The sequence below is a fragment of the Chelmon rostratus genome, chromosome 9 (genome assembly GCF_017976325.1).
Source record: "Chelmon rostratus isolate fCheRos1 chromosome 9, fCheRos1.pri, whole genome shotgun sequence".
Classification (NCBI taxonomy): domain Eukaryota; kingdom Metazoa; phylum Chordata; class Actinopteri; order Chaetodontiformes; family Chaetodontidae; genus Chelmon; species Chelmon rostratus.
The window spans coordinates 26,969,127-26,975,623 of NC_055666.1; the positions used below are offsets into that span (position 1 = coordinate 26,969,127).

At 44.4% G+C, this 6,497-nt stretch overlaps 1 protein-coding gene across 1 annotated transcript in view; it reads right to left on the reverse strand.

Annotated features, from left to right (window-relative positions):
* Positions 1 to 6,497, reverse strand: part of LOC121611874 (complexin-2) — a 42,597-nt gene extending 36,100 nt beyond the window's left edge. Inside the window, exon 1 of the mRNA XM_041944590.1 lies at positions 6,466 to 6,497. The gene's annotated coding sequence lies outside the window, so the exon portion shown is untranslated. The remainder of the gene's footprint in view (positions 1 to 6,465) is intronic.

The window sequence follows — 6,497 nt, forward strand, 5'->3', positions numbered from 1 at the left end:
CAGCAGGCCAGTAAACCCTGTCCTCCACAATTCATCTTCATCCTCCTCCTCCTCTTCTACCTTTAGGCTCCTCATTAGCCTCTGTCATAACTCAACACCCACCAGTGTAACTGTGTGTGTGTGTGTGTGTGTGTGAGTGGCCTGTAGCCTGAATGTGAGATGTTGACTCACTCTGCAAACAGTGATTGTGAGGTAAACCTCTGCACACCGAGTCTGATCGTGTGTATTGTTTGTGTGTGTGTGTGTGTGTGTGTGTGTGTCCTACTATCTTTGTGAGGACATTTTGTTCGATCCTCTTTTCTTCAACAAACTGTTTGAGGGTCACGACTTGCGAGTTAAGGAGGAAACGAGGTTTAAGTCTGGGTTAATCAGCCTTTTTTGTGAATCACATTATTTAGGTTGAACTTTGATTTTTATTTATTTTTTATTTTTTTACTTGTGAACTAATAAAAATGTTCTTGTGAACCCTCGTTGTTATTCATTTTATTTCAACTGCTGATCTACAATATGTGAAAACGAGACTAAGGAGATCGTTGCAGTGCAGTTTGGAAGCAGGAAACAAAAGACTGAAACGATCAGTTGATCAGTGGATCAAAAGAAAATGATCAGACAAACAGGAATTGATCAAGCACAGATGTTCTGCTTTTCTCTGGAACATCTCATCATAAAACGTCTTCTGGTCTAACAAAAACAAGTTATCTCAAGACATCACTCACTATTTTCCAATATTTTACAGACCAACCGATTAACTGAGAAGATAACGAGGCAGATGTTAGTTGCACAACAAAAACCAACGCAACAACAACAAAAAGGAGGAAAAAAGAGACAACCACTCAGTTTCCAGCAGGAAGAAAGACGTTCAAATTGAATGACAGTTACAGATAAAGTGATTATCTGCCATCAATGCGAGAGCACTGATTCAGTGACTGAAGTGAAACAAAGAGGCAGTTCAGTCTGATTATGAGGCTGCTGAAAAGGACGAGACTCCCCCACAAGGTCCACTCTGAACTGAACTTCTGACCCTTCGTGATTTAGATTTATACTCAGTTCAGATCATGTGACCGAGGTTGTGTATCTGCTCCTCTCCTGGTGGTTCAGGCTCACTCCGGCCGAGCTGAGCTGCAGCATCCAGCCGATATCAGCCCCTCTGACAACACCGCCGGCGGATTAAATAAGAGCCTGAGCAGTCGGGACCGATTGGACGGCTCAGTGACGGTTTTTGGATCCGTCAGGGCGACTCTGTGGTCAAACTGGAGACCAGCTGAGGAGGCTTCAGGAGAGCACGGTGGTGACGTCACTTTAAAAGTCACTTCACGCATTGTGAATGAATCCCAACGTTAAACCTTTCAGCCTGAGAGGGAGTTCAGGATTTGTAAATGTCCCTTTTCACAGACCTGGTCCACATACTGAGCAGGGTCTCTGCTGCTGGGAACCATCAGCTTCATCACAGCTACGTCAGCTGATCGCTCACTGGACAACATGTGAAAACAATCACAGGTTGCTGCTTCAGGTTGCTCATTTTTCCTCAAAATAAGCCAGAAGGTTTCCATTTGTTGATATGAAAGAGGAAATCAGCAATTGATCAAAATGTAGAAGCCTTAATATGACTGAACAATAATAAACATTAGAATTTATTGACTTTCAGAAGAATTACATCATGACGTTACCGTGCTTGAATCTCTGTTGTCCAAATTATTGATTCCAAGCAAAAAAAAAAATCTGATGCACAACAGTGATATAAAGTTTATTGTTTTGAACATCGGTTTGATAATTGATCGGTTTCACAAAATTGAAATATATATGTGAATATTTCTTAGCTGCATATTTTCTTAAATTAAAAGTGAATGAGCGACGAAATGTTTGACCACTGATAACAATGTACCAGCACACATGTGATCAGTGTCTGCAGAAAGCTGGACTTTGGTGACCCCCTTATTAAATGACAAGGCACCAAACTCATGTTATTCCATTTTTACTACTACTACTAATTCTTACTCTATTTTTAGAAATGTCCTAAACCAGGCATCTCAAACCAATTCCATAAAGGGCCGCAGGCTGCAGGTTTTCATTCCAACCAAGGAGGTGCACATCAGGCCAACCAATCAACATCAAGGGATGACTTAGTTATCAGCTGAAGACTGAGATCAGCTGATTAATTGATTCCAGTCTGGTGTGCTCCTCCTTGGTTGGAATGAAAACTTGCAGCCACGCGGCCCTTTATGGAATCGGTTTGAGATGCCTGTCCTAAACTGTGGTTCAGTTTTGCTGTGCAGTTGTGTATTTGCCTCCATGTATCAGCAATGAAACAAGTAAAACAGAACTCGAAAACTCAAGAACCAGACTGTAAAGAAATCTTTACTTTGTTCTGTATCTTCTGTCATAACTGTGGACTTTGCACTGAACAGCTCTTAAAGGATCTTGTGCTTCCTGTAAACTGAAGTTAAGCTGTCTAATATTGGAGTTTAGTCTCCATTCAGAATTCAGAATCAGTCATTTTATAATCAGCCGGGCTAGTTTTCCCACTGTCCTCCTGCTGTTTAATAGTTCTTCCTGTCACATCTGTCTGAGAGTTGTGAAGTTGTGAAGCTTCGTTACCCTCAGTGATCTTCATCAGTGAAAACCGGCAGAGAAACACTCAGAAGCATGTCTCCAATTCTCTCATTCTCCCATTAAGCTTTGCATTTCCTGAGCGACTCCCTCATCCTGGTTGTCCTCGAGTCGTAATTTCTGGATTATGGATGAGACTTTGAATATTTTATGTCATCACGCTCAGATGGCAAGACTGAAAATAAAACAGCAAACAGACGTGATCTTTTTATATTTCCAGACTAAACCTTTATAGTGCATCAGCTAAATGTGTGCGACTGACAGTGCAGTGAGGGGTCTCGCAGCATGAAGACTGTGAGATTCATTCCAGATAAATAACTCCAGGCAACCTAATTGAAGGTGTTTCAGTGCACAGTCGGTTATAAATAATTCATCTTTTATGAATTCTGACGTACAGTTGCTCCTGTAGTGAAGCTCCTGCAGAGTGAAAGCATGACGAAATACTCTTCACACACGCGCGCATATTATCAGCATGCAGATTTTCAACTTCAGAGCTCAGTGTGGAAACACTTTGCAGCCAGTGAAAAACCACAGGCTCAGAAACTACAGAGAAAAAACAGTTGAAAGTACGCATGAAGCATGACGCATTGTGTTAGCTTACTAAATATTTTGTATAATTCCACATAGAGTATTTTTACATCCAGATACCCTGGAGGCAGTCAGTGAGATTATTATATTCATATTTTAAGCTTCAGTGAAGGCACGTTGTTGCAGAAAAGTCTGCACAACATCATTACAGTGTTTCCATTTCAACTTATCGCACTTGTCTGCTGGCTAATATGCACCATGAGGTACATCACACTGCCAATATTCTCTGAAATGCTTTTTACCCACGTGGAACTGGTTCTGCTCCAGTTCACAGGAACCAGCTGCAGCCAAACAATACAGGGTTATTTTTGACCTGCAGTGTGACCCGTATTAGTTTTCTGCATCTTCTTATCATCAATAGTTGGTCCAAACAGATATCTGCAGCAGCAGAACAAAAGCTCGCAGCTAATCAGTGTGATCCGCCATCTTGCTACTGCAGTTTACTTCCGCTGGGGTTTGTGCAACGCCCTCTGGCGATGATGCATTCTTGATTTCAACGGTTTCACTCAAAACTGGTGGAAACGTGGGCTGTTCACTGGACGACACCAAGGATCCAAGAACTCTGAACCGAAGCAGATCACAAACCAGAGCTACTGTGGTGGAAAAGGGGTTTGAGGGTCACTTCCTGAGGAACGATGCGTTTGAGGACACTGTTTCCATCCATCAAAGAAGGAAATACCATGGCAAGAAAAAGCGCATTTCAAGCTGTTTTTAAAGCTTTTTGATGCATTTCACAGTGTTTTTTCTTCTTATTTTGGTCTAACTGCTGTTTCTTCTCAAATCAACACCGTAAGGACGACACTAAGAATGACGTGAAGTTGAGAACTGAAGGTCTCATCTGTCTCTTCTTCTCTGGCATGGTGTTTAAAGGTGATTGTTTGAAGCCAGAACTGATATCTATGTATCAATAAGTCTACGACTGTCAATATGTCTTGAGCTTATATGATCAAAACAAACACTGACTGGGCCTTTAAGGCTATTTTGGGGTTGACTTTGCTTGATTGACAGGTGTCTAAGCCTGTTATACTCAGCCCTGGTGGTTGCCACTTTCTTATCCCACCTTACCTCCATCCCCTTCTCACCAAATTGGGAAGTTCTGGCTCCAGTAACTGACAAAGATGCGAAATGACAGTTAAGACTTTTGAGATTTTAGCATTTCAAGAAATTTCAAAGTCTGCGTTGAACACTGAACAAGAGTGCGGGAGGTTTGCCTCCCAAGCTCATACTGTGCAGTGAGCGTGATGGAGCTAATGGCGCATCAGTGCAGCGATAGCTCACATGTATAGAAGTCTGTTTATGGTAACAGCAGGGTGACAGAAAGGCCCAGAATGCCAACATGCCGGGCGAATCTGTCACTCAAACGTCTCACTGCTCAGGAGCACAAAGCCACAGATTCAAGCAGCGATACTCCAGCTTCATTCATCTGTTGAGTGCTGCCAAACTGTCTGTTGAGACGAGAGAAATGATGCAGCACTGATGATGGAAACTCGTTCTTTTGCTCTGAAGTCAGTGCAGCAACAACAGCAGATATTGCGGCGGGATTAGTTAGAAAGTGGTTTTTGCTCGGCCAAACAGCAGAAGCAAAAGCAAAAGGCCGTAACAAAAAGACTTAAGGTCAACAGAAATTCCACCTTTACTCGCCACCTGCAGCTTTGGAGGAAGGACAGGACGTGAGCTTTATTTTCTCACACTTTTTATGTCACAGCCTCTTAACCTACAAATATGAATTTGATGTAAGACAGAAAATCTGCTGCTTTTCACTGAAACACTACGATCACTGGTCTGAATCAGAGCGAGTGAAAGAATGGAAACACAAGCATCCCAGAATGCTCTGTTCTCACTGCTGAATATGGTTTTAAAATGTCTGAAGGCGGATCACTGGTTACTTGACTCATGGCCTGAGAATCCACGAGATTGAACCCAAATCAAAAACATATTTGTGAGATATCTGTGAGAAAAGACTGCTTCACATTATAAACTCTGTGCTTCAGTTTTTTAACGTCACTGATTCCTGTCTCTAACCGCCTGGAGCTACAATAAATATCTGCATGTTCATCAGGAGTTTCTATCTCTCTGATTTCTCTCTGATCACTGGTATAAATTGCTGAAACAGAAGCTCCACTGAGGCTGCTGGAAAAATGTGGCCATGATGCCATGATGTCCACATCCGTCCAGTTCTCCACAGGAGGAAGAGGAAGTGAGCAACGATTAAATCCAAACTACAAAGACCCTCATTTCAGGGATTTTCCTTTAAATGTGCAGGAAAGCTGCTGTATAGGTTACTATGGTTCAGTCTGTCTCCGCATGTGATTGGCTACTGGAAGACGCTTGTATCTCACACACATTCACACACACACCATCTCTCAAACACTATCTGACTAGCGTGTACACGTACATGCACGTGCACAGGGGCACACACCTTTCATTTCAAACACTATTTCCTTGATGCACAAACACACCAACACCGCCCTCCTCTGTGGCAGCCCCTCTCCGTAAACACGCGCACACCTCTGCTGCTGTGCATTACATAAAGCTAATCAATGCACTGGCAGCTATAAATAATTCAGTCTCTCCACCATCCATCACCAGCCGAGCTGCTGCTGCTGCTGCTGGTGGTGGTGGTGGTGGTGGTGACGGCACTGCGGAGGACCGGAGCCGGGCAGGCCCTCCTCATTCAACAGCGCGCGATCTGCCTCATCCTCCTCATTGATTTCCAGCTGCTCCTCCTCCTCTTCCTCCCTCCCGGCTCATCATTCGCACCTACAGGCGAGATATGGCGGTGAAAGAGGCAAGACGACCCGCCTTCACCTGGATGAAAAGACAGAGCCTCTAACACCGAGCAGGAGGGGAGGATGTGAGGGAGGACGGAGGGAGGCAGCCTTCGTGTTAGCACCCTGGTGCCAAAACTCACACATTACACGGTGATTGTTACACAGACAGCGTGTCTTTCCGGCCGCTTGTTGCACGAAAGCGTCCGTCCAGGTGAAGCTGACTGACACCTGCAGACCGTCTGTCACCCGCATGCGTTTATCCGCACCAACACTCACAGAGACACACGCCAGCAGCTCACGCCTAAAACCTGTGCACACCCCCCACTCCGCATCTCCATCTTCACACCGCTGAAACCATCCGAGCTGCAGCACAAATGCATTTCAGCCCCCCCCGTGGAAACAAACAAACAACACAAATAACAAGCGAGCACCGCCCGCCGCCGCTTCCCGGCACGTTTTCTGGGATGTGTTGGCGCACGGTGCGTTTGGTTTCACTGACCTGACGCGTCTGAAGCGACCAAGGCGGCGAAA